Source organism: Rhinoderma darwinii, chromosome 6 (assembly GCF_050947455.1).
Source record: "Rhinoderma darwinii isolate aRhiDar2 chromosome 6, aRhiDar2.hap1, whole genome shotgun sequence".
In the NCBI taxonomy this organism is placed as follows: Eukaryota; Metazoa; Chordata; class Amphibia; order Anura; family Rhinodermatidae; genus Rhinoderma; species Rhinoderma darwinii.
The window spans coordinates 21091645-21119048 of NC_134692.1; the positions used below are offsets into that span (position 1 = coordinate 21091645).

General features: G+C 43.5%; 1 long non-coding RNA gene across 1 annotated transcript; it reads left to right on the plus strand.

Moving 5' to 3' along the window:
* The first annotated feature begins 750 nt into the window (after positions 1 to 750).
* LOC142656197 (uncharacterized) lies at positions 751 to 27385 on the plus strand. Its single transcript, XR_012849618.1, has 4 exons — positions 751 to 934; positions 4913 to 5006; positions 21670 to 21802; positions 27247 to 27385. It is a non-coding gene; the product is annotated as an uncharacterized LOC142656197 (long non-coding RNA).
* Positions 27386 to 27404: the final 19 nt, after the last annotated feature.

The following is a 27404-nucleotide window of genomic DNA, read 5'->3' on the forward strand; positions in this document are numbered from 1 at the left end:
GCTATATCAGCTGAAAGCGGTTTTCCCATGAGTATATGTTATATTTACAATCAATTTAGCATAAAATTTGCCATTTTGCCTCCGTTTGCAGTAATCGCACGAATTAACCACGATTTGACTGCATTACCTGAATATATTCTTATGCCGGGTTCACACAAGTTGCGGTAGTGTGCTGTGCGGACAAAAAACGTGCGGCAAAACGGCACAAATTTTACTGAAAATTGCTGCAGTGTTTAACGCACTTTACCGTGTGGTCAATAATCACATTGCAAAACTGCAGCAAGTCAAGCTAAAGCATGTACGGTTTTGCTGTGCGTTTTTTTGGCCACGCGGCACACTACCACAATGTGTTACCCTAAGAAACTGTCTGAATTGAATCATTAAATAATACAGGCTGGTTTGCAATTTCACTTAACACCAGCCATGACGCAGACATGCAGATTACTTCATATACTGTAACTTCCGAGCCCGGTATATGGCAGATAACTGCGTGCATTGCGTTGAAGGTCAATTTTAATGGCGATTAAGCAATAAACTACATTTACGTCTCTTTAGTGTCACACGAGAGCTATAAGCAATGAAGTGCCAAGTCCGTCTTTCTTCCTTAGTGTTAAAATGACACTAGGTTTGTTACTATGGCAACACTTCTCAATCAATATCCTTTGATTCGCAGCATTCTACGGTCATGCGAGGTTGTAGCGGCCATTATTTTACTAGTTAGTGTTCTGGTTTTGTTGTAGAGGAGAATCAAAGAGATGGAGCCGGTCACTGGAATTATCCGGAGGATCTCTGTCACAGTAATTACGGATATACGGCTGTAAGTCCCGTCTCTTATCAAAGGAGCCAGCTGAAGCACAGCGAAAAGTGGCCGAGTTGATTGGTAGAGAGTGGATCGATCCGTGAACATTGATATATGTGCTACTCTGTTTCTCTGGTAACGGTTGAATTTATTTATGTTTGCACGTATTCCAATGACAGCTAAGGAGATCCCGCGGTTTTGTCCTGCATTGCATTTAATTGGTTCTCCTTCAAATTAACCTACATGTATGGAATATATAGATACAAAGTAATTAAGGAGGTTCTCCATTTCATTTTTAGAAAAATCTGATTAATAATGCAGGTTAAGGGACATCTATCTCATTACGTTTGGTTGCTAGGGAAACACTGCCTAGCAACAGCCATGGAGTCAAGAATGTGCTCATTGTTCATAGCAACCAGTCTGATTGCTTTGGTCTTCAGGTAAAGGCCAAGCTCAAGATCAAAGCAGGGATAAGGAGGCTCGGCCGTGATCATATAACACTATTCTCTTTCGTCATATAATCCATTTATGTAAAAAATATATTAGGTGGAGCTCAAGTCAGGATTTATTGTTACATTGGAATTATCAGGAGATATTTTTCCAAAAGGTATATGCATGCTTGCCAAATTTTCAGAAGGGACACCAGAAAGTTTCAGAAAAGTGATATATACGCAACGCATGAAGCAATATGTTTTAACTTATCCCCCGTCCATTTATGTAGGACCCGCCCCAACTCGCTGTGTATAAATCACAAGTAGTGTCTTTTTTTAAATCTAATACAACCCTTTCAATGATATGTTAATTTGTGATATAATAGTCACACTGGTGAAGGGAACAAGATTGCGAAGGCCCCTGGGTTCTCTTATCCGTCCCTGATTATGATTGGTGCTGGCACATATAAGATGACATACTCCTGTACCTTTGTATAACAGTGACATATATATATATATTATATATATATATATATATATATATGTTACCTATCGAATTAGAACCTAAATAATCCATAGTATCTATTATAATGATTAGCCCCAGGGATCGTACTACAGACAGTTAGTGTAATCAACATTGTCCACTATGGGCCTTTAAAAAAAAAAAAGTACAGAAAATCTCACTACAAAAATGTCAAGTTGAAGTGGCATAAATTGCAAACAGGGTATAAATATTGATCGTATTTAGTAACATTTTGCAGCTTTACTGAATTGTGTTATCTGCTAAGAGCATATATGAGTTAGTTGGACTAAGCTTTTCTGCTGTCTTATCAAATAAGCCTGGTAGAGTTTGAGAACTACAAGCGGGCACAGTCTACCCTGACATGCTGACAAAGAAATTATTTTCATGGCACTTTAAGAGTAATAGGATAGTAGCTGGGATGCACCATTACCAAGACGCACAAAGTAGGACAGACAGACGCTCGCAGCCTGGATATAAGTCATACGCACGTATAGCAAGATAAATACAAAATAACCTGGTAACTTGTTAAACTTTCTTTTATATGGTGTTTTGTGGTTTTATATAAATTTATAATTTTAGAATAAAAAGCTCCGCAGCTTTATAACAGACTTTGTGTTTCAATTCTCTGCCATTTTCAAGATCTCTGATTGCTGTAAGTAAAAATACACTTTTATTTATTTTGATTATATCCTGCTGATACAGCTGCAGGGCTTAAGGGCTCATTAAATAAGTTTTTGTTAAGAAACAGTGGCATTCTTTATTATGGGCTGTGTCTGGTATTGTGGCTCATGCCTATTCATGTGAATGCTGCAATACCAAACACAACCCATAGACAAGAGTGACACTGTTTCTGGATCCCATATTGGAGCTCATGATCTACATGTAAACTAGAATATTTCCATTCACTTAGGTCTTGGAATCGGTGAGAAATTGAAGCACAAAGTATATTAGTTGCAGAACTTTTTGTTGCACAATTAATATTTTTTATTTCTTTAAAAGCAGTTTAAGGAGAATGCACCCAAAAGTGATGGCAGGTAATAGAGAGATTGGATATTCTAAAAAATCCTCCAGTTTTCATTTCTATAGAGCACCAAAAAAGTTTTTGCACAACTCAAAGATTTATATGACTCGAAATCTCTGGCAACATTCTAAACAAGGGGACATTCAAATACATAGAGCTTCACTTAAGATAATGCGTCATAAATTTCCAGTAATAACAGTGATTCTCCAGGGTGACCCTAAGGGCTTATTTACACGAGCATGTTAAACATCCGTGGGACGACCGTTGAAACAGCGGCCGTCCCACGGACCTATGTAATTCAATGTGGCCGTTCACACAGCCGTTGTTTCAACGGACCGTGTGAAGGGTCCGTGCGAAAATAGGACATATCCATTCTTTTCGCGCATCCCTCCATAGACTCTCAACTATGGGGGATGCGTGACATCGCGTCCCGCAGCGCTGAGCACGGATGCACCTCGGACGTGAAAAACTGCAGTTTTTCATGTCCGAGATGCGCAGCGTTCGTGTGAATCAGTCCTTTAAAGGGGGTTTTACACTGGGCAATTATTGGGCAAACGATTGTTCATATAACGCTCATTGCCGATAATTGTCGTGTGTAAACAGGGCAGTGATCAGCAGATGAACAAGCAAACACTCGAACATCTGCTGATCGTATCGTTTTAAAAAATTATTATCGTTGTCGGCAGCACATGTGTAAACAGGGAGACGCGCGGACCACATGATAATAATGTTTGGGGACGAGCGATCAGAGTAACAAGCGCTCATCCCCATCCATAGCTCCTTGTGACAGGAGCAAACGAGCGCCGATCAACGAGCTGTCTCGTTAATCAGCGCTCGCTGCATCGGCCAAAATCGGCCGGTGTAATAGGGCCTTAACCTTTTGGTCTGGAGATTGGCAGTGGACAATCTACCAAATCCTGCAATGTGATCTTCTGACGTGTATCTATGACATGACAAAGATCACTTTCCCCTTTCAAGGGAATATCTCATGTATTTGATTTCAGTTTTGATAATTATTTGTAAGTATACGTAGAAGAGAAATAATGCGATTGTTATATTCTTAACTTGTTTCTAGCTATTTATTTTTTATTTTTAAAAAACTTCCCCGGAACGGCCGTATTGGAAACACACACTTCCTTCCTGTATTGCATGCATAGACAGTACAGCAGGGTGGGTGCTTTGTGGCAGCCAAAAAGAAGGGAGTTAAGTGACAGAGGAATGTTATAGATTATTACAGTCTCTGGGAAGTGCTGGAGTACAGCCCCTCCTACTGATACCAAGGAGTATTAGGGGAGATTTATATAGAGCCTTATCTATGTGTATACTATATCAAGCTTTTTCTGCCCTATCTAGGCCCTCAGCAGTAAAATAGAGCTGTTATTAAATGCCCCACCATCTGCAGAGTCTATCCCAGTCTACACAGCAAAGCCTACACATGAGCTATAGAAAGTGTCAACATATTGCAACTCCTCTAGTGGCCAGTGTACAAACTGGAATATTTCAAGACTTTTTATGTGGATAGTCACCTAACAATAAAAAAACAAACACATAAAAAGTCTTACAAAATTTGTTTTAAAAAAAACAAAAAAACTGATTTAATGAATGTGTAATTTGCTGATGATACGTTCCATCAACTATAAATACGGGTCCTAGAATTGTATTCTTCAAAAAAGTTGAAAAATGTTAATTTGAGAAAAAAAAATAGATGGTACCCAATATTACTGCCGTCAGGAAGCCACTCAACTTTTCTATCCTCTTGAAACTTTTGAAGAAACGGACAACCATCAACTTATTACATACCATAGCAAATGAAAATAGCAGCACTCTCTTTAGGTCAGAGATGGGGGTGCATAGCAGTCAGTGTCCCTATTTCCAGACAACCAAAATTGTAAAAAGACGAAAGATCGCAGCACTTTAGACTTTAGCGTTCCAAAAAGGGTGTTTATTCACCAGTACATGTGCAACGTTTCAACCCCCATGAGGTCTTTCTTCTTCATACAACCTTATAACAAACCATGCCACCGCTGGGTGAAGTGTTGTGATCTCGGTGACCCACTTGCTTTTGGTCATATACAGGGGAAGATGGGAGGCTAAGCTCAAAAGTAATCTGTTGACCCTCTAATCTGTTCCCTTTACAGATCTGCGTCTCGTCGTATTTACATCCTCAGTGTTATGTATTGTTGTAAACAAGACTACGGGGACCACGACACTGGCGGGGCGGTAATTTATGTGGTAAGTATTCGGGCTGAAGGGCATGGGCACAGTGCCATAATGGCAGTGCACAGTGGCCGTATGACTCCTTAGTATAAAGCTGCATGGACTCCGTACACTGCTGGCCAGGCTCCGCCAGGTGCCATATCTACAGAGATACAGATTTCAACAGAGAAAAACTTTGATTGCAGCTGTATGAAATGAGAGGTATACGGAGGTACAGAAAGGGGTTCATGCACAGTAGAGGCCCCATGTGCCCCATGTATAGAAGCCCTTTTATGGCGTCAGTACAAAATGTAATTGTAAAGGATCTGCCAGGCACAACTTCTGTGGATACGCCCATAGGTAATCGGTGTGCACCTGAGTCTATGTCTCTGAGACTGGCTCCATCTTCCACCACTCAGGGTGGCAGGCTTAGGAGTGGGAGAGCCTATCGCAGCCTGGCCAGACGGAGCTAGCTCCCGCCCTCTGTCTATTTATACCTGCCTTTCCTGTTCCTCCTTTGCTTGTGATTCTTCTCGTGTGGTTTCCTGGCCCAGCTACAGCTTCTTACTATTTTATCCTGCTCCATACTGACCCTGGCTTACTGACTACTCTCCTGCTCTGCGTTTGGTACCTCGTGCACTCCTGGTTGGACTCGGCTCGTTCACCACTCTTGTTGCTCACGGTGTTGCCGTGGGCAACTGCCCCATTTCCCTAGCTTTGTGTACCCTTGTCTGTTTGTCTCGTGCACTTACTGAGCGTAGGAACCGCCGCCCAGTTGTACCCCGTCGCCTAGGGCGGGTCGTTGCAAGTAGGCAGGGACAGAGTGGCGGGTAGATTAGGGCTCACTTGTTCGTTTCCCTACCCCCATCATTACAGTAATATGTCTATGTGCATAAGCCTTAATAATGTTTTTTTTTAACATGTTTGGAGCTTGTTGAAGGATATTTTTAGGGGTTAAAAAAACATAAAAATCTTATCCTTTCAAGATCATCAGAAGTTTATGGAATTAAATCCCTTTTTGCGCTATGACTGGTCTTTAGTTTGTCGTCCCAAAGTCCCGGGATCTTTAGTTTTATTCTACCAACAAAAACAACAATGCGGAAAGTCCAGAATGAGAATTTTTTAGATCCCTTATGATAAAGGCTTCTAAAGGACCGGAAAATAAAGGCTATGCACAAATTAAATCTCAGTGTATTGAATGAAGCTATAGAAGACATCAAATATAATGAAAGGTAAGTAGTCTGAAAAATAAATTGCAAAAGTTACTTAATAGAGATTGTGCATACAGTACGGATTCATTCATGAAGAAAGACATTTATCTATGTCTCACAGATATTGACCTGAATACAGTTGGTGCAGGTTAATGTGGAACCGATCTCCGGTGAATACAAAGCATCTCCCGGCGGCATTCATTAGAATCTATTTTTATGGTATCCTTTTCACTAGAGGACACATTAACAGAAGAGCTAACAGGCAACTTTCCTGCCTCCTTGGTGTCATTGTTGAAGTTAATTATTGTAATCTCAAATCTTAGCCTTGTATAGACCGATATTATAAACCCGCAAGCGACCTGCATACAGAAGCTTTCATGTTCATCCTTATTATTCTTTATTTTGGTCTTCATCAGACAATTACTGGTCACAGGTAACATGGTGGAGGCTCCGCTACCAAATAAGCAGCATCTAATTGTCTTTTTCACATTACCCTGTGTTATGGCTCATGCACACTGCTAAATTACTTTTTGGAAGGAGGTGTAATAGGACTTCCATAGAGGTACATGAGCCCTCTTCTGTACCTCCGTATGCCTCTGATTTCATACGGATGCATATGTTCGAAGGTGTAAGGAAGCATTTTGTAATGACGGGGGTAGGGAAACGGACAAGTGAGCCCTATTCTACCCACCACTCTGTCCCTGCCTACTTGCAACGACCCGCCCTAGGCGACGGGGTACAACTGGGCGGCGGTCCCTACGCTCAGTAAGTGCAAGAGACAAACAGACAAGGGAAAACAAAGCAAAGTGAAATGGGGCAGTTGCCCACGGCAACACCGTGAGCAACAAGAGTGGTGAACGAGCCGAGTCAAACCAGGAGTGCACGAGGTACCAAACGCAGAGCAGGAGAGTAGTCAGAAAGCCAGGGTCAGTATGGAGCAGGATCAAATAGTCAGAAGCTGCAGCAGGGCCAGGAAACCACACGAGAAGAATCACAAGCAAAGGAGGAACAGGAAAGGCAGGTATAAATAGACAGAGGCCGGGAGCTAGCTCTGTCTGGCCAGGCTGCGATAGGCTCTCCCACTCCTAAGCCTGCCATCCTGAGTGGTGGAAGCTGGAGTCAGTCTCAGAGACATAGACTCAGGTGCAGACTGATTACATATGGGCGTATCCACAGAAGTTGTGCCTGGCAGATCCTTTACACATTTCTTCTAAGGAGAATATTTTTGATACACGCAGAGTCTGACAGAGTGAACGAAGGCTATATGGCGCCTAAGTTTATAGCCGTACAGCCTCTGTGCACTGCCATTGTCTTGATGCCATTATGACAGGCTCTATTATGTGGCACCGTAACTGGCGATATCAAACCTTTCCCACATTTGGATTTAACTGTACGTCCATTTTAGCGGCAAATCGGCACACAGTTATGTCCATTGGATGAAGTGGGCACATTCCGCTGCAACGACCGAGATTAGAGTTACCTCCGATCCTGGTCGTTTAACCCCTTATGGCTCTTGCACACAACCGTGGGTGCCACCCAAGTCCCATCTGTGATCTGTGGAAAGATATGATATGTTCTATCTTTCCACGGATCACACAGTCGGGTCCGTTTTCACAGACCCGATTTACTGACTGAAGTGTATGGGTCAGTGAAAACTATCGGGTGCCCCTCGGATGGCTTGAAAAACGGCCTGAGTGGCACTCGGTTGTGTTCGAGAGCCCTTAGAGGCAACGGACAATAATCCTATTGATCCATACAATATAGGTAACCTGTTATTTATCCTGCACAGTGAACGGCACAATGTATATTGTTGCTGTTTTTTTACATTTTCTCCAGAAAGAGTTACTAAAAGTTAACCAATAATTTGTACCCTAAAATGGTGCCATTAAAAAAAACAAGCCCTTATATAGCTACGTCAATGGAAAAATAAAAAAGTTATGGCTTTCAAAAAGCAGCGACGCAAAACCTTCAAAAATCCTGAAGGCCAAAATAGTTTCGGTCCTGAAGGTGTTAAGGAAACACTGCGTCCGGCACTTAAACAAGGGTACGTTAAAGGGGTTATGCGGGGACCGAAAAGTATTATCAGTGTAGTCCCTGCAGTATGTGAGTACACTCGCTAATATACATTCCGGTCCCCCGTCGATTGAGATTTTTAATAGATTTTTATAGCACTGGTGGGGGACAGGAAGTCTAGTTGCACAGTCTTCCTTCATGACAGCACGACTCTTCGTCATGAGATCGGCCCCGCTGTACGACTGCTACTGCTTGTTCATAGAGTACAGCGGGGCAGGACATATGATGAAGAGTTGTGCCGTCATGAAGGAAGACTGTGCAACTAGACGTCCGGTCACCCGGCACCGCTATAAAAATCTATTAAAATCTCATTATCATCGCAACGGGGCACCGGAATGTACATTAGCGAGTGTACTCACATACTGCAGTGACTACACTGCTAATCATTTTCGGTCCCCACATAACCCCTTTAACTTGCACTATTATAGCGGGTCTAGGATTTATTTATTTTTTGCATCATGCTGCATATATACGTCACTCTTTTCCATCAAGGTATGGTTAGCATAATACAATAGGTTTACCCACATTTTCACATGCGTATGCGCGCAGAACAACCTGCAGGAACCCTTAGGCCTCATGCCCAATTCAGTTATTTTCTTCAGGGTGCTAACCGTTTTTTTTAACAGATAGCACACTGACACATTCATTTCCATGGGGCCATGCCCACTTCCATTGTTTTAACAGTTTTGTGCATCCGTTCCGTCAAAAGTAGAACATGTCCTACTTCTATCCGTTGTTCAGTGTCCGTCTCGCCCATTGAAGCCTATGGGTCCGTCAAAACAACGGACAGCACACGGAAGTCAACCATGTGCCGTCCGTTTTTCACGGATCCGTTACCAAGCAATGGCAGGGCGTGCCAAAGTTCCCTGCATTCAACACACAAGATGGATTTTAATGGACTGTTTAAAATGGAACAACGGAATGGATGCGGAGTGACAACGGAAACCACACAGATGTTCCAAACGGACGTGAAAACGGTGAAGGATGTGTGCATGAGGCCTTAGGCTGTCTACTTCTTGGAAACAAAAGATAAAAAAATATAAATATTATAACACAAAAATAGATACAGTATATACTGTTGCTGTCCCTTTAAAAGGTCCAGTGCAAAAAGGTTAGAAAGATTTTGAAGTTACCGGCGAGACTCTGAAAAAGTCCAATAAATCGAAAGTATTAATTGAATGAAAATCTTCTTTATGTCCCAATTGAGGGCAATTTCTTACAGTTCTCCAGTGACCCAGACCATCTGCCTTGAAACTTTATGTTCTATAAATACAGACAGAGGGCGAGTTATAGGTTGTCCTGCCCTTGGGAAATCAGGCAAGTCTTGTCCACAACTAGTTTGATCTTGTCATAAAATATATTGTCATCACTGACGTGATCGGATGTTGACACAAATGAACACGATTTTCTCTATGCTCTTGGTATATTGGTTTTATACTATCATTAGTTGCCCCTCCACCTCTTTGGAGAGCCACTTTTTGATTACCTGGTGCCCTGACAAATAACTCGTCATGCCGGGTCTTAGTCCTGTTAATCTTCAGTTATCTCTAAGAGATAATAACCCGAGTGTATTATAGCTATAGTGTCCGGCAAGGGGCCCATGAACGTTATTGCCCAGGGGCCTAGACCGCTCTCATCCATGTTATTGCCCAGATGCCCAGACTGATCTCGTCCATGCCTGAGTCTAAGACCGGACTCACACGAGCGTGTTGCGCGCGCAAAAAACACTGCTTTTTGCACACGCAAAAGGTTCGTGTGTCTTCAGCGTATGGTGCGTGGCTGCGTTATTTTCACGCAGCCGGCATAATAATAAGACTCTGTTTTTATGTTTGTAAACAGAAAAGCACGTGGTGCTTTTCTGTTTTCATTCACTCATTTTACTACTGTTGCGCGAATCACGTGCGGCACCCGGAAGTGCTTCCGTTTGCCGGGCGCGATTTGCACGCACCCATTGAAGTCACGGCCAAATATAGGACATGTCGTGAGTTTTACGCAGTGGCCATACGCTGCGTGAAAATCACGGACTGTCTGAACGGCCCCATTGACTAACATAGGTCCGTGCGACGCGCGTGAAAATCACGCGCGTAGCACGGACGTATTATATGTTCTTCTGAATAAGCCCTTAGAATTACACAGTGCTCTGTGGATCTCTGCACTGGCAAACAGAGAAGTGGCCCAAGAGATGCCCCGCTATATGCCCCAATAATGCAAAGGGATGACCAATAGTGGAAAGGGATGACCAAAAGGGAAATCTATTTAGAAATTTATAGTAGTGGCTACATTATTACTTATAATTTTCATTTCAACTGATGCAGTATAAAGAAAGGGAAGTCTCAGGCCCTGTTCACACAGAGTATTTTTGACATGGTTTTTACCGCAGAAACCGCTGCAAAAAATGGCTGAAATTGCCTCCCATTGATTTCAATGGGAGGTGGCGCCGTTTTTTTCCCCCCACGAGTGGAAAAAAATGCTTGCGGGAAAAATAAGAGACATGCCCTATCATGAGGCGTTTTCCGCCTCAAAAATCCCATTTAAATCAATGGGAGATGGAAAAAAAAAAACACTGCGTTTTTTGACACGTTGTTTCGCGCTCTTTATGGCAAGAACCGCTCTCCTTTGCCTGTTGAAGAAGGAGGTAAAAAAACGCAACAAACAAAGTGGCAAAAACCGCCTGTGGTGCAAACTCACTCCAAAAAAACTGGAGCTGAAAACTCAGTGTGAACAGGGCCTCAAAGAGATTCTGCAGGAGCAGAGCTGTATATTGTGGATTACACCAGCTGCTGCAGAACATCATTCAAAAGAGGAAGGAAGAGCTCCTCCTAAAGTGCAAAGCACTGGCTGGGTCTAATAAGATGGGAACAATGAGACTGGGAGGGGCAGGAACATCAGGGAGGGTAAGGGTAAGGCCACACGGAGCGGCCCTGACACGGTCGCAACGCGGCCAACAACCGCACTGGCACTATGTAGGCGCGGCTGTCAAATACCTTGTTAAGGGGTATTCCGGTTACACGCTCATGCGTACTGCCGCTCCATTCATTCTCTATGGGAGCGCCGGAGATAGCCGAGTGCAGTGTTCGGCTTTTTCCGTTGCAGCCATAGAGAATGAATAGAGGGTAAGTTGTTGTAATTTGCAAAATCGTGTGGCCATAAAGGGTGTATTAATTCATGGCCGCCCGATTTTTCAGATAAAGGGACGGTTTACCCGCGTTAACATGCGGCCACTAAAAGGCTGTTTGACAGCCGCACCGAACATGGTGCCGGCGCGGTTGTTAGCTGTGTTGCGACCGTGTCAGGGCCGCTTCGGGTGGCCTTACCCTAACGGCTGCAGAAGGAAGGGGGCGCGTTCTAGAAATACTTCTGCATGGGTTAATTGAAAAGGTCACATATTATGTGTGTGTGTACATATATATATATATATATATATATATATATATATATATATATATACACACAAGGGGCCCTTGGAGAGATGGGGCTCAGCCATGGTTGGTCTCAACCTGTGCAGAACTTGGAAAATTGGGCCGGGAGTTCTGTAAAGTGCGGCGTAGGGGAAACCGAACACCAGACCCTTCTGTCCTAGGTGGAAAAACCTGACACCATAATGAGGGGTTAATTTTAATCTTTGCCTTTAAGCCCTTTTTCTCTATGTACACCACTGTATACAGTAGGCGTATATTATATTTTAAGATCATAAGGTTTGTTTGTTTTGTTTTTTAAATAATTTACAATTCGTATATAGACAAAATCACAAAAAAATATAACACCCATGCTTAAAGCTCAACATTATAGAATATAAACCTTTATCTGAGAAATAAAGTAGCACTTGGAACATTGGAAACTAAATTTGTAATATGTTTTTTATATTCTATTTTTATGACTTTTTGAAAAATTGCATCTTAAATTCCAAAACTTTCACAGTAAACTTTACAATATCCTGCAAGGTATGGAATCTGTATGCTATAAATCGACAGCGTTTTATGGTAATGGATTTTGGGCAGGTCAGCAAGGCAGCTAATGAGAAATTAAATATATTTTATTCGGCCATTTTAGATTAGACTGATTTTGACCTCAATCAACGGGGCCAATTCCCCTTCTTATTAACCCATAAAGATCCATTTCATTTCCCGGTCTGTAATATGAAGAGATTTTATGATGAAGTTGTGCAGAGATCTGCCCTCTCCTGTATTTTACACAGTTACTTTACCAGACGAGCTGAAATTCTGCAGAAACTTAAATTTCCTGAATGCCTGCATCTCACCCTTGGGATCCTCTTGCTGCTAAAATATGGGACTGGCTACGATAAAACATCTGGGTTTTATAATCATGTCAAAGCCCAACTCCAGCTGGAGAGTTTCAGTCCAGTCTTAACACACACGCTTCCTGTAAAATTCTTATGCTCCAGCCAAATGGATCAGGCCGAAATTAGAAACACATTTTCCAATTCTATTATATTTTATATACGGGGTATAAACATTTCAAGCGAAATAATGAAACGAGAGAAAGTCAAATATAAAATATACACAAAAACAGTTCTCAGTATTGAGAGTTTGTGTTTGTTGTTATAGGGGGCGGTATAAAAGACAAAAAGGAATTTGGGGGTAGTAGTGTTTACATGTCGTCCGCTGAGGGTTCTGCACTCAGGAAGATGAGATGTTCTAGAACATAAATATAGCAATTTCCTGTTTAAATTTTTTGATAAAATTCTAATGACTATGGTTTAGATCTAAGCTGGAATGATAAAGAACAAAAGAAGGTTGTATATGTAATGTGTTTAGTCTATTTACTGATATATGGAAATGGATTACCACGTTATTATCGGACACAAAACTTTTATAAGGGTGGTCCCGGTGGTCTGGCAGGATTCTGGGCTCTTGTTGGGTAAAATAAATTCATTTATAAAGTGCGTGTCCAATTTTGGGAACATATTTTTCAGAGGGGTAACTTGAAGCTTCTGGGCCCCAAAGCAAAATCTGTATGAAGGACCTTAAACTATCATATGCCATTTATAAAGCTGGTGTCCTCCTATGTGACTGAGGGGCCATTGGGCTGCCTCATGCACTAGGGCCCAGGTTCCATTACAACCTCTTGGCCACATCTGTACGCCCTTGATCTTGTTATATGAATGATCCCCAACAGATTTAGGTGGATTAACCCCAGGCGTCATAATATGCTGTCCTTTACCTTAGGAAAATATTTTATTTGCAGCCCTGGCCATGTATCTAAATACTGTGGTCGAGGCAAAGTGGATTGTTGGCACCCCTTTGGCACCCATTAGCCCCTTAGCTGCGTCCCTGCTGTCAGGATCCAACATGAGACCCGAAAACCCTCAAAGACCTCAAGTATAGCTAAATACACAACATATTCCTTAAAGTCTATGTGCACTTTTTGCAATTATTTGGCTCCAATGCATCTAGAAATTAAGTAGTCCTGATTAAAGATTATCCTACGTTTTTGTGTATACAGCTCCTGTGCAGACTTATGTGTCTCCATGGTTACAGACTACAAACAGATCCTGTGTCGTCTGATCTTGCTGTCCTGTTACTCCACACCTTCTATCCCCTCTTTTTGCTAATTCATAGACAGAAGAACAATAATTCCTAAAGCAAGTTGAGGACTGGTGAATAGCATAATACATCGGACTATATGCATCTTCTCAGGACAAATAATGAGTGGGTATGAGCAAATGTATTCGCCTAATTCAACTGTTCCCGATTTTCTCAGAAATAGTGCCACACTTTTCAATAGGCTGGTATTGTTGAGCTGCAATACCGAACACAGCCAATGGTCAAGAGTGGCGCTGTTTCTAGAAGTAGGCAGCAATGTCTTTGTAAACTTCTAAAACCCCTTTAAAAAGATATACAAAACAGTAGCTGTATGGTTCAGGTAGTTTTTTTTTTATCATTTCTTTCTTTATAAATAACATAAATAATAAGGCACGGGGTGAATACTGGTATTGTCTGCGTGTTCTCTGGAAAATATGTCAAGAATGTTTCTACCTGGCTGATAGTCATCTTGTCAAGGTGCCAGGTACTGATTTTTTGCTAGAGAATGCCAATACAGTTTAATTAAAAAGAAAAATAATCCTTACAATTTCAAGGTCAGTATATTTGTATTTGTCACATTGTCATGAGCCAAGAATTAATGAATGGAGGGAAATAAAGGGAAAAGATCACAAATAGAAGTGCAATATCAGGCTGCAGCATATTACACCCACCAGATAGAAATGTAATATCAGGCTGCAGCATATTACACCCACCAGATAGAAATGTAATATCAGGCTGCAGCATATTACACCCACCAGATAGAAATGTAATATCAGGCTGCAGCATATTACACCCACCAGATAGAAATGTAATATCAGGCTGCAGCATATTACACCCACCAGATAGAAATGTAATATCAGGCTGCAGCATATTACACCCACCAGATAGTATTGTAATATCAGGCTGCAGCATATTACACCCACCAGATAGAAATGTAATATCAGGCTGCAGCATATTACACCCACCAGATAGAAATGTAATATCAGGCTGCAGCATATTACACCCACCAGATAGAAATGTAATATCAGGCTGCAGCATATTACAGGACTATCCGAGGCTGTGGAGCAGCTCCGTCCGTTGCGGGAACAGGGCTAGGTCAGTAAAACATTTTTTGTGTTTGTGGGGCTCTGTGGCACTATGTACAAGGGGGTCTGTGTGGCACTATTTACAAGAAGGGGTCTGTGTGGCACGATCTACAAGAGGGGGGCTGTGAGTGGGACTATCTACAAGAAGGGGGCTGTGTGGCACTATCTACATGAGGGGGCTGTGTGTGGCACTATCTACATGAGGGGGCTGTGTGTGGCACTATCTACAAGAGGGGGGCTGTGTGTGGCACTATCTACAGGGAGCTGTGTGTGGCACTATCTACAAGAGGAGGCTGTGTGTGGCACTATCTATAGGGGTTGTGTGTGGCACTATATACAAAAGGGGGCTGTGTGGCACTATCTACAAGAGGGGGGGCTATGTGTGGCACTATCTACAAGAGGGGGAGCTGTGTGTGGCACTATCTACATGAGGGGGCTGTGTGTGGCACTATAAAAGAGGTGGCTGCGTGTGGCACTATCTACAAGAGGGGGCTGTGTGTGGCACTATGTACAGGGGCTGTGTGTGGCACTATTATTATTGTAGGGCTTAAAGGGGGTACTTTTATAGTGTGTGGCACCGAGGGGGCATTATTTCTATCTGGGGCACTATAAATGGTGAGTTTTTGTAGAGGGTGGCGCGGTGCTAGAAAAGTGGGAAGCCAAAGATGTTTGTGTTGCAAATTCTGCAGAGGTGATTTGTAGTCGGGAGAATGCGTCAGGGCAATCTGGGCCGGATGAAGAAGAAAAGGAAAAGTGAGCGACTCCAATCTGAGAAGACGTCACTGGTGAGTCACTGGATTTCACTGTATTGTACTAACTTTAGGCATTTATGGCATATCCACAGGAAATGGCAAAAATGTCTGATAGATGCGGGTCCCAGCTCTGGGACCTGCACCTATATCAAGAACTTTCTGCAGAATCCAGGTGGAGAATAGTAGAGAGAGGGTCGCATGTTAGGAGTGGTTACATTATTTCTATATAGCTGACGGGTGGACCCCAATAATTATTTCCTCTGGTGGGCCCAAGGTACTCCAGTCCGACACTGATACTGTAATATCAGGCTACAGCACATTACACCCTCCAGATTATCTTTTTGTAATGATAGGTACAATTTAAATATATCAATAAGGAGGACTCAGCATAGACCACATTTTCTAATCCCCTCACAGCAGTTCTCACAGTTCAGCCATGAGTGTCCTCTATATGATTTCAGCCAAATTGCAACCAGCTACAGGGGCATAAAACATATCAACACATGGAATGGGGCCCCATTGGGCAAAGACACTATCAGCAGAAAACGGGTTTAGGAAGTGGGCAGGTTATGGTGTCTATGGTCTCTACTGTTCCTTCATTGGCCTCTCAGTGCCGTACCTGCATCTACCTGCACATTCTGCATCATCGACAGGTGTCAGTAACCATCACTCAGCAGATGGACCCCATAACAGCTGATCGGTCTTCTACCTGGGTAGTTACTCCCATTCCCTGCTATTACACTACCACATGCTCATTAAAGGGGTTATGTGGGGACCGAAAATAATGAACAGATTAGTCACTGCAGTATGTTATACACATTCCGGTCCCCCGTCGAGCCGGTTATGAGATTTTAATAGATTTTTATATCGCTGCCAGGGGACCGGAAGTCTAGTGACATAGTCTTCCTTCATGACGACACGACTCTTCGTCACGTGTCTAGCCTCGCTGTACTCTATGTACTCGCTGTACTACTTGTACATAGAGTACTGTGGGGCCGGTCACATGACGAAGAGTCGTATTGTCATCAAAGAAGAGAAAATCTCAGAATCAGCGCGACGGGGGATCGGAATGTATATTAGCGAGTGTATCACATACTGCAGTGACTGCACTGCTAATAATTTTCATATAACCCCTTTAATTGTCCAATCGTCAATTACTCCTCCTACGCCATTGTACGTGTCTTTGAAACCAATACCAAATTATAATCCAAATGAAACTGACTTGATCTGGAAAGCTGCCTCCAAGGATTTTTACAATCCAGGTTTTACACACTGAGGAATATTGTAAGTAAGGTAAGTATGAACTTGACGAGTGAACTCATCATATTGACATTTCGCCACTCGGTAACAGAGACCTGTTCTGATAAATAGCGCTTTTGTTATTTATGCTTTGGCATAATTCAGCAGTCAGTCAAAGCTCGGGAAGAGGAATGCTAAACATGTCATTTTGGATCCAGTTCACTTCTTTGGAAATTGCATTCATTTAAAAGGCACATACTGTATTTCTTACTTTTGACAGAATTCTAATTTCTTTTACATCAACATCTACTGGAGAATGCAGGTACTGCATGTCCGATTTAGAACCTTCAGTAGGTTTGGAGCCAATGAACGACTAGCATACCGTTATACAGCTGGGGTTTAGTGTTCCATACCTGCCTACCTCAAAAACAGACGTTTAGGGAAGTACTAGTAAAGTAAACTACAAATGCATGCACATTGCCCACATGAAGACGAGGACAGTACCCTGCGCATGCAAATCCACACTCTAGTAATAGTGACAAGTGGTCACATTCTTCTGTAAAATGCTATGATGGACATGCTGGTGGTACCCAAACTACTAGGTCTGGTTTTAAGGGGTGGCAAACTTGGCAGATGCCCAGTGCCCCCATTTACTATGGGGTTCCTGAGGACAGGAACTCTAAGGCTCTATTCACACGACAGGGTCCGAGTGTCTGTCTTTCTCAGCCGTTTTACATCCGTTCCGTTTCCGTTCCGGGCCGTGTTTCCGTTTTTAACGGCCGATTTTGACCCGTTTTGCAGCCCTTTTTTTCCCTGTCCGTTTTAAAAACGGGTGAACTTCATTTGTAAATTTTTTGCCCCACAATTCCCTCTGTAGATAATGCCACACACTGCCCTCTGTAGATACTGCCACGGGGATCGCCGCTCCTACAGGGAGCAAACAAATACCCTCCTCCTCCTTCTCACATGCACTTCGCACTGCGGGAAGGAGGAGGAGATAGCGAGCGACGGAAGACACGGCCGTCACTCGGAACACATTCCAGTGATGGCTGTGTATTACCCGGCCCCGTAGACTTCTATAGGAGCCAGGCGGCCAGGAGAACGGCCGAAAATAGGGCACGTCCCATTTTTTGACGGCCGGGTTTCCCGGGCGGTCAAAAATCAGTCGTGCGAATAGCCCCATTTGGGGTCTATTGTTCCTACTGTTTTTTGAATAGCCGTCACACGGCCTTGAAACCCTGTCGTGTGAATAGGGCCTAACATAATACACCTAATATAATTTATCAGTGCATGGTGGTATTATTTGGAAAATAATTGTAGTAATACTGTATGTGTGCTCTCTAAGGGAGTATTATTTGAATACTGTATCTTATTTGGGCACTATATGGTGTTATTATGTGGGTTGTCTAGGGCAGTATTTCTTGCCACTATATGGATGTGTTATGCGGGCTGTATTTGGCAGTATTATCTTGGCACTATATGGTGGTATTATGTGGGCTGTCACAGTTTGTGGGTATGTGGACCCACTAGGCCGCACCGCCGTAGCAGGGAGGCAGCTGGCCAAACAACAGGGAACCGCAGCAATACAAAGTCCCGCACAAGGGTACCTGGATAGTCCAGAAAGTGGCTGCAGCTCTGGCATGGATGGAGGTGGGTGCAGCAGGTAACGCCAGACGTGGCGGGTGACAACAGGTGCCGCAGGTTGCGCCACACGTGGTGAATCCCTCTGGACATGGCAGATGACACAGGGTGTGGCGGATGACATAGGACGTGGCAAACAACAGCAGGTGTAGTAGACACGACTCCAACTGGTAGGCACAGGAACAAGAACACAGCACGGGATACAGGAACAGGTAACAGGGCACGGGTAACAACTGGAACGGGAAACACTAAGGGACCATTTGAAAGACAGACTTGGGATAAACTAACAACGCTCAGGCAAGGATCAGATGGGCTGGGGCCTTCTTATAGACCAGGAAATCATGTGTGTTGATGATACTTTCCCACATGTGCGCGCACTGGCCCTTTAAGAGCGGGTACGAGCGTGCGTGCGTGCGCACTAACGGGACACAGAGGACTGGAGCGGAAGTGAGCACTGGCATCTCCTGGGAAGGAGATTGGGACCAGCGCTCACAGATCCATGGCTGCGGGCGTCAGGAGGTTAGTATATATATGGCAGTATTATCTTGTCACTATATGGTGGTATTTTATGAGCTGTATATGGCAATATTACCTTGGCACTATATTATATTATGTGGGCTGTATATGGCAGTATTATCTTGGCAATATATGGAGGTGTTATGTGGGCTGTATTTTGCAGTTTTGTCTTGGCACTATATCATGGTATTATGTTGGCTGTATATGGCAGTATTATCTTGGCACTATATGGTTACCTTATGTGGGCTGTATATAGCAGTATTATCTTGGCACTATATGGAGGTGTTATGTGGGCTGTATTTGGCAGTATTATCTTGGCACTATATGGTGGTATTATGTGGGTTGTATATGGCAGTATTATCTTGGCACTATATGGAGGTGTTATGTGGGTTGTATTTTGCAGTTTTGTCTTGGCACTATATCATGGTATTATGTTGGCTGTATATGGCAGTATTATCTTGGCACTATATGGTGGTGTTATGTGGGCTGTATATGGCAGTATTATCTTCCCATAATATGGTGGTATTATGTGGGTTGTGTATGGTAGTATTATCTTGGCACTATATGATGGTATTATGTGGGCTGTATATGGCAGTATTATCTTCGCACTATATGATAGTTGTCATGACGCGGGGTGTAGACCCACTGGGCCGTACCACGTAGCGGGGTAGCAGCTGGCCAACATGGTACAAAACAATGTCTATAGTCCAGAACGGGTACCTGAGGCAATGTAGACAGTAGCAGAAGGCACGACTTGACTTTCACAGCTGGTGGCACCGTGGATGCAGCGGAAGACACGACTTGACTTTCTCAGTAGATACGATAGCACGGGATACAGGGTACAGGCAGCAGGAACAGTTGACACTGGGAACTGGAAAACACTGGGAGACCATTTGCAAGACAAACTTAGGTATACAACAACGCTCAGGCAAGGAACAAGTAGGCAGAGCCCCTTTTTTAGTCCAGCAGCCATTTGGGCTAATTATTTATTGATGACAGCTGAACGCGTACTGGCCCTTTAAGGCCATGCACGTTCGGGCGCACGCGCCCTGCGGGAAACAGTCCGGGGACACGGAAATGAGTCCCTGGAGGGAGCAGACGCCAAGAACACAGATGTCCATGGCCGGGTCCGTCTGAACAACGGGCCCCGGCCATAGACGTTACAATGGCATTATGTGGGCTGTATATGGCAGTATTATCTTGCCACTATATAGTAGTATTTGGGCTGTATATGGCAGTATTATCTTGCCACTATATAGTAGTATTTGGGCTGTATATGGCAATATTATCTTGGCACTGTATGGCAGTATGGCGTTATTATGTGGACTGAAATTGTGAGAAAAACTGTCTGGCAAGCGGGTGTAGGGTCATACTTTGCTTGTAACCCAGGGCCCCATATTTTTTTTAAATCAACCCTACAAACTACTTGCAGATCTGTTCCACAGAAGGTGACTAAGCTAATTTGCACAAGCGCATGTGGATCATTAGCGGTCACCTTGACGAGTAGCCAGACAGATGCCCAAACTTATTTTGGTCCTACCTAGCAAGCACAGCAAATGCAGAGTGTATTCATTAGGTGGGCTGAAGGACTGTGTGAGGAAGATATAAAGGTGGAAACTCTGATGTTTGCTGGAGTTTCCTTTTAAATTGTTAAATGGTGTTAAAGGCACTAAGGCCTTATTCACACGAATGTGTTTAACGTCCGTGATACGCACGTGAAAATCACGCGCGTCGCACGGACCTATGTTAGTCAATGGGGCAATTCAGACATTCCGTGATTTTCACGCAGCGTGTGTCCGCTGCGTAAAACTCACGACATGTCCCATACTTGGCCGTTTTTCGCTCATCACGCACCCATTCACTTCAAGGAAGCACTTCCGTGTGTCGCGCGTGATTCGCGCAACAGTAGATAAAGAAATGAAGGAAAAAATAAAAGCACTTCCTTCATTTCTTTTTCTAAACATCAAAACCGCGTGTCATAAGCATGGCATATGTGTGAAAATCACGCAGCCACGCACCATTCACTGATGACACACGGAACTGCAACGCGCACAAAACGCTGTGTTTTTTGGGTGCGCAAAACGCACATGTTCGTGTGAATAAGTCCTTATTGTGTAAAAAGTAGACATGCTCCATGAGCTATAACTTGAATAGGATTGAACTGCAATACCAGACACATCCCATGCACAAGAGTGGCGCTGTTTTAGGGGAACAATAATCTTATCTCAAGGATCCCCTTATCATGATAAACAATTCACAAGACAATGAGCTTAATCTATGCCCAAAATGAATTCTCCCTTGTCCATCCCCCGTTCTGCTGTCCTACTGTCAAGTATCTCATGTATTATTCCTCAGAAGAAACTCATTGACCATTCGCCAGTGTTCATTCTTTGTGCCGCATCCCAGTCCAGATGGAGGCTGATACTTCTGCGGCTCTCCAGTAATTGTCATTGTTCCAATGCTTATAAATGGCTTAAATTACCCCATCTGCTCGCTCAGCGTGCCAAAGAACGGGCTTTATGTGTTACATTTTCTATGTATTTGTCAATGAATTAAAATATAATGGATAGACATTTCCAGAGAGCTGATAAACAGATCTATCAATATTTACTCCACACATTTCTATGTTCTCTTACTAGGTAATCCATTCCAAGATGTCTGCCGTGTGCACGCCTGGACCTACCAGTGACAATGCTCCCATCTACATTAAGGCTACATTCACACTTGCGTATTTTGGTCAGTATGTGTAAACCAGGAGTGGAACCCACAAAGGTAAAAAATATAATCGAAATATTTGCACCTCTTACACGTTTTGGATCCGCTCCTAGTTTTGGCTTACCAAGTCTGAAGTTGTGTGAAAGTGGCCTTAGGCCTTATTCACACGAGCGTATTTCACGTCCGTGTTACGCGTGTTAAAACAACGGACTTCACATGGACCTATGCAATTCAATGGGGCCATTCAGACATTCAGTGTTTTTCACGCAGCGTGTGTCCGCTGCGTGAAACTCACTGCATGTCCTATACTTGTGCGTTTTCTGCGCATCACGCACCCATTGAAGTCAATGGGTGAGTGAAAATCACATCCGTACACGGATGCACATCCGTGTGCTGTCTGTGATTCACGCAACTGTTCCTAAAGAAATGATGAGAAAAAGAAATACACCTCCTTCAGTTTTTTTAGCTGACGTAAAACGCGTGAGATACGGATGACATACGCGCGTAAAAAACATAGATGAACGCCGTACATGAATGTCACACGGAAGTGCAACACAGGAAAAACGCTGCGTTTTTACGCACGCAAAACGGTCTTTTCTTTTGTGTCCACTCCTGTATTTGGCTAAAAAAGTGATCCAAAAACTGCACCAACTCTGTTTGTGTGATCTTGGCCTTAGGCTTCCTTTTTTGAGGGGCAAAAAAAATGCATGTTAAAACGGCAACATCTTTTTTTATGGCACATGCGCTTTTTTTCAAGCATTTTTTGTTGGTATTTTTTTGTGGGTCATATTTATTTAGACTGGCGCAACATATGCCAGTCTTAGGCCCCTTTCACACAGTGTTTATTGACGCTGATTTTGACGCAGAACAGGCAGAGGAGTGGGTTTTTTTTCCACGTGGCCGCTCGTAGAAAAAAAAAGTGGCATGTCCTTTCTTGCCGCGGTTCAGACTCTGAAATCAACGGGAGGCAGAAAAAACCTGCGATGCTGGTTTCCGAGCTTTTTTTGCAGCGTTTTTTTCCCGCCATCCTTGCATTAGCTTCACTGGCCTCAAGCGAAAAACAGCATCAAAACCGCTGCAAAAAAGCACAGGCAGGTCAAAATCTGCTTTAATTTTCCTGAAGGAATTCTGAAGCAGATTTTTCTTCTGTCCGCAAACAACTCAGCGTGAACAGGGCCTTAATAAAGAGGACTGGAATAAAATGTGCTTAATTTATTAGTCGCACACCCTAAATTAGGTGCCTCTGACTGTCCGTGCGCCAGAAAGGGAAAACTTAGCCAGCTATGAGCTGGAATAGATCCCTGCTATAATTTACGCCAGCTTCTGCGGTAAATTATAATGAATTTGTTGGGTCATGGGTGGTCATGCCTTTAGATTGGTCCCCACTTCGAGCATTTACCAGCTCCATATGAAAGTTAGGGTATATTCAGACGTTGTGGTTGAGGTGTGGTTAAATGCGCATAAAAAAATGCATCCAAAAACCACACGCATTTTCACAGCTATTTGGGGCATTTTTCGATGCGGTCAATAACGCATCTGCATCGGAAAGCACCAAATTCCGGTAAAAATGCATGTGGTTTTTGGAAGAACTTTTTTAAATCAATTTTCATCGCACCTCAACTGCAACGTCTGAATACAGCCTTTGGGTGAGGACAAACTTGCAGGACAAGTTCCGGAAAAAAAACACAATTTCTGTGAAAGTACAACTGACAAATAAATGACAAATAAACAGAGCGCTCCCAGCTGCTCGTCACCGCTGTGTGCGCCACCGCAAACAAAATCCTAACATTAGTCGGCGTCAGGACCTTGTGTGCCAATCACCAGCCAAACTGAGGGGCTTGATGTGGCATGGGGGACTGTGGACCCCCTAGCCTTTGGGGCCCAGTTGCAACTGCGACCGCTGCGACCTCTATAGCTACGCCACTGGAGCCGATCGAGCACGTCCATTCTTTAATGCAGCGCAACATCAGCTCTAATGTAAGTCTATGGGAACGTATCACATCGCATCTGTACATGTGATGTCACGTGTCCACGACTTTACAAAAGCAAAAAAAGACAACAGCGTTGCATTTTTTGCAATGATCACAAATCGCATGTCATTTCCTCCCCATCCCACGTGGCACCACATCACAAACAATATGTCAACATGGGGCTCTGTCCTTATTGAGGAGTCTCAGGCTCCAGTCCTAGGATGTCAGATAGGCCAGGTCATAGGGATATCTTACCTGATGTCAGTTGTGCTGGTCACATGACCCTGATAATGAGTCATCACCGCTGATATAAAGGTGATCATAGCGGCTGAGGGTCATCAGTGCAGGTTATTCACAGTGTCTTTTGCTGGGGGAGGAGAAGTGGTCATCATGTGGTCATCATGGCTGAACTGTCAATCTGGGGTAAAACGCATGCAGGTTTTTTTTTTTACAATGTGTTCTCCACAAATTAAGGAACTAATGACAATTACAATAAAAATGTGTTAAATGCCCTGTGGAATCCCAGCCTTATGCACAGATTCTACTTCTCTTATTGGAAGAGGTTCCTGGTTTTGGCTTAAAAAAAAAACCCAAAGCCTGCCTTTGTGAACGCACGTTTTATACCACAAACGGCACGCCACTAAGGATGATAGTTAAGAGTTGTGCCAAATGTAAAATGCTAATGAAATTTTAAATTCTGATTTAAAAAGTTAAAGGGGCGGGTTTTCTGGTTGAGTTGATGCCCTCAATGGAGACAGAAAAATGTTCCCAATTATATGGGCTTTGACAAACTTTCTGCATAAATGACATCCTACTTTTACATGAAGTTTTTTGGGATTAGTGATAGTATTTATTATATACCTGGTGGGCAATACCTAAAAACTCTAGGCAGGAGTATTGATATTATCCCGTAGCCCTGTATATTATATGTATCTAATCCATGGAGGCCTGTGGTTAAAGGGGTTGTCTGCTACCTGACAACTTTGGCCTATCCACCGGATAGGTCATCAGTATACGATCTGTGGGGGTCTGACACCCGGGCCCTGCACCGATCCGCTGCCGTCGGGCACTGGATGTGATTGCACAGTATGCAATGTACGGAGCCTTGAGTAGTTTGCTCCGTACGTTGCATAGCAGCCGTACTGCAGCTCTACTCCTAATCACTTGAATAGGAGCAGTATGGCAGCTCGGCTACTATTCCATGACCGGAGCCATCTGCTTCTGGCATGGGCGTTTAGTGCCCGGAGGCAACTGACTGGTGCCGCGTCCAGACGTTGGACACGTACCAATCGTATACTGATGGCCTATCCGCTGGATTTGTCGCTGGTTGTCTGGTAGGGGTTGCTTTAATGCTTAACAGTTTATTGTAATTGCTAAAATTATATTGTTTAGGATAATGAAGGGGCTTATGGTGGTCATAAAAGTGAACCTATAATTTTAATAGGCCTAGAATTATTATAAAGGCTTACTATTTTTATTTTTTTCATTCATGTACGGTATATATCAAAATCCCCTGGCTCCCTCCATACATCTATAGTCTAACATAGGTTCCTGCAGTTGCTATTAGACGGCACTCACTGGATAGGGACTTGACTGGTCTCATTTAGCGGAATAATAAATTCACATGCAGTGAGCTCCCCCTAGTGGTAGCAGAGAATTTTGGCCTTTAACTTCATTGGAGCCAAGCTGCAATCCCAGACACAAGCAATGGACAGGTGCAGTGATGTTTCTAAAAGAAAGCAGCCATATCTTTCTAATCATAGTCAACCCCTTTAAGTGGGACTTTTGATGAGTTGCTTGTATTTAGAGGGTGGACAACCCCTTCAATGCTGCTTATAATCTGTAGGTGTCTGCATTTTTGTAGTAAATGGTGTTAATACCTTAGTTAGACACCAAGAAATCGAACGCATTTATTCAGCTCTATAGTCTAAATGTTCATGAGTCACTCTGCCTGTTTTAAAGGTCATCTTCAAGAAGTTTCCCCATCTCGCAAAGTTATGGCTTATTGCTAGGATCCCTAGAATGAAGGACAGTAGTGCTGGTCTACCAATGTGTCCTCATCATGGGGCTTCCCCGCACAGCGGTGCCCTCGACTACCCACTTTTAGGGGAACACACCACTGCGGTCCCTTCATTCTAGATTTTGGTGGAGTTCCCAACATTTAACTCCCCCCCCCCCCCTTTCCCACTGATCAACGAGCACAGGCATAACCTGGGGATATGCCATCACTTTTGAGATGGGCAACACCTTTAATGGTTTTGCCCCTGAAACTTTCCCTTTCCAGTCTCTTAAAGCACCATCCTGAGACCAAGTCCCACTTCAGTCATATGGATATTACTCCGGGCAGTCAAGATCTGAAGACACGTGGAGGGAAGATCATCAATGCCTTTATTGATGCACTGTAACAAGAAGAAACTCTAAATGAGAACTTGGGAAATCTCCGGGATATGCACACAAACCAGCTGAAACTGAATGTAGAAACCATTATGGTGAGGACGTGATGGATCTATTGAGGCAGAAATCATCTAGGATTTTCCTACTGCATGGACTGGGATTCTGGGTATGAAGGTCGGGCTACCTACAAGTGGCTATTAAGATCTTCATTATAGACTAGCTTTAAACAGAAGGGATGTGGTAGTTGAAACATCAGATGTCATGAAGGTTAAAGTTGGTCCCATACTAATGGTATAACACTAGGATGTGCCCCTGCTATGAGGTTTGTGGGTTCAAAAGTTGAGGCCCTGTTATTGTAAAGTTGTCCCCTGCCCCCACCTCTCTCCAATGACTTGTGATGGGGAATGCTTGTGACTCTTGTGTTGCTTGCAGTTCAGTACTGTATGGACAATTTAATGACTGTTGGCACAGTTATGGTAGCATGTCCAAAATAGCTTGACATAGCCTATCCAGATCTGTAACCCTAAACTGCTCATGTCATGACTGAACTAGAATTAAGCTTGGGTTGAAGATTTCCTTAAAAAAAACTGAGTAGGAAGGGGCCCCACATTTCTTGCTTCATCCATTAAGAATGATTCCACCTTTCTAGCATTAGTATTTCTGTCTTACTCAACAAACATATCACAAGTCGTGCTCAGGTGTTCATCTTACTTAGTGCCAGCCATACCGTATTGTAAGCCATCCAGACTAATAGGGTGGGTTTTGGGTATCTCTATGGGCTCACTAGATCAGCCGGAACAGGAAGCCTGGAATATATTAGTTGTTGGATCCACTGAATTGGTGGTGGGTTGTCTGCTGCGAGAAAACTGCTTTAAAGTACCCCAAGTCCATGATCCTGCCCTTAACTACATAGCATTAAGTCAGTGCAAGTGCCCTCTAGTGCAGCAGTCCCGTACCCGTGATGGTGTAGTTCTGCAACAGCTGAAGAGCCAGAGGTTGGTCTCCTGCCCTAGAGACATGGCATGTTGCCTGGGGTATGTGTACCACAAGTTAAGAACCTAGATCCTAAAGTGCCAATATCATGCCCATGTCACCTAGATTTGAGTGGGTGCTAATTGACAATTTTGTCTCCTCCAGCTGCTGTGCGATTGTCTCCTGGAGGTCGTAGTCAAGCATTTCCCAGATGCGGATCAATCTGCCTGTAAAAAGTTTCTCAATGAAGTCGCTGTTGCCCTGATCGCCAGCTGAACGCGGAAAATAAAGACTGGCCGGAATGTCTGTTCAATGTCCACATG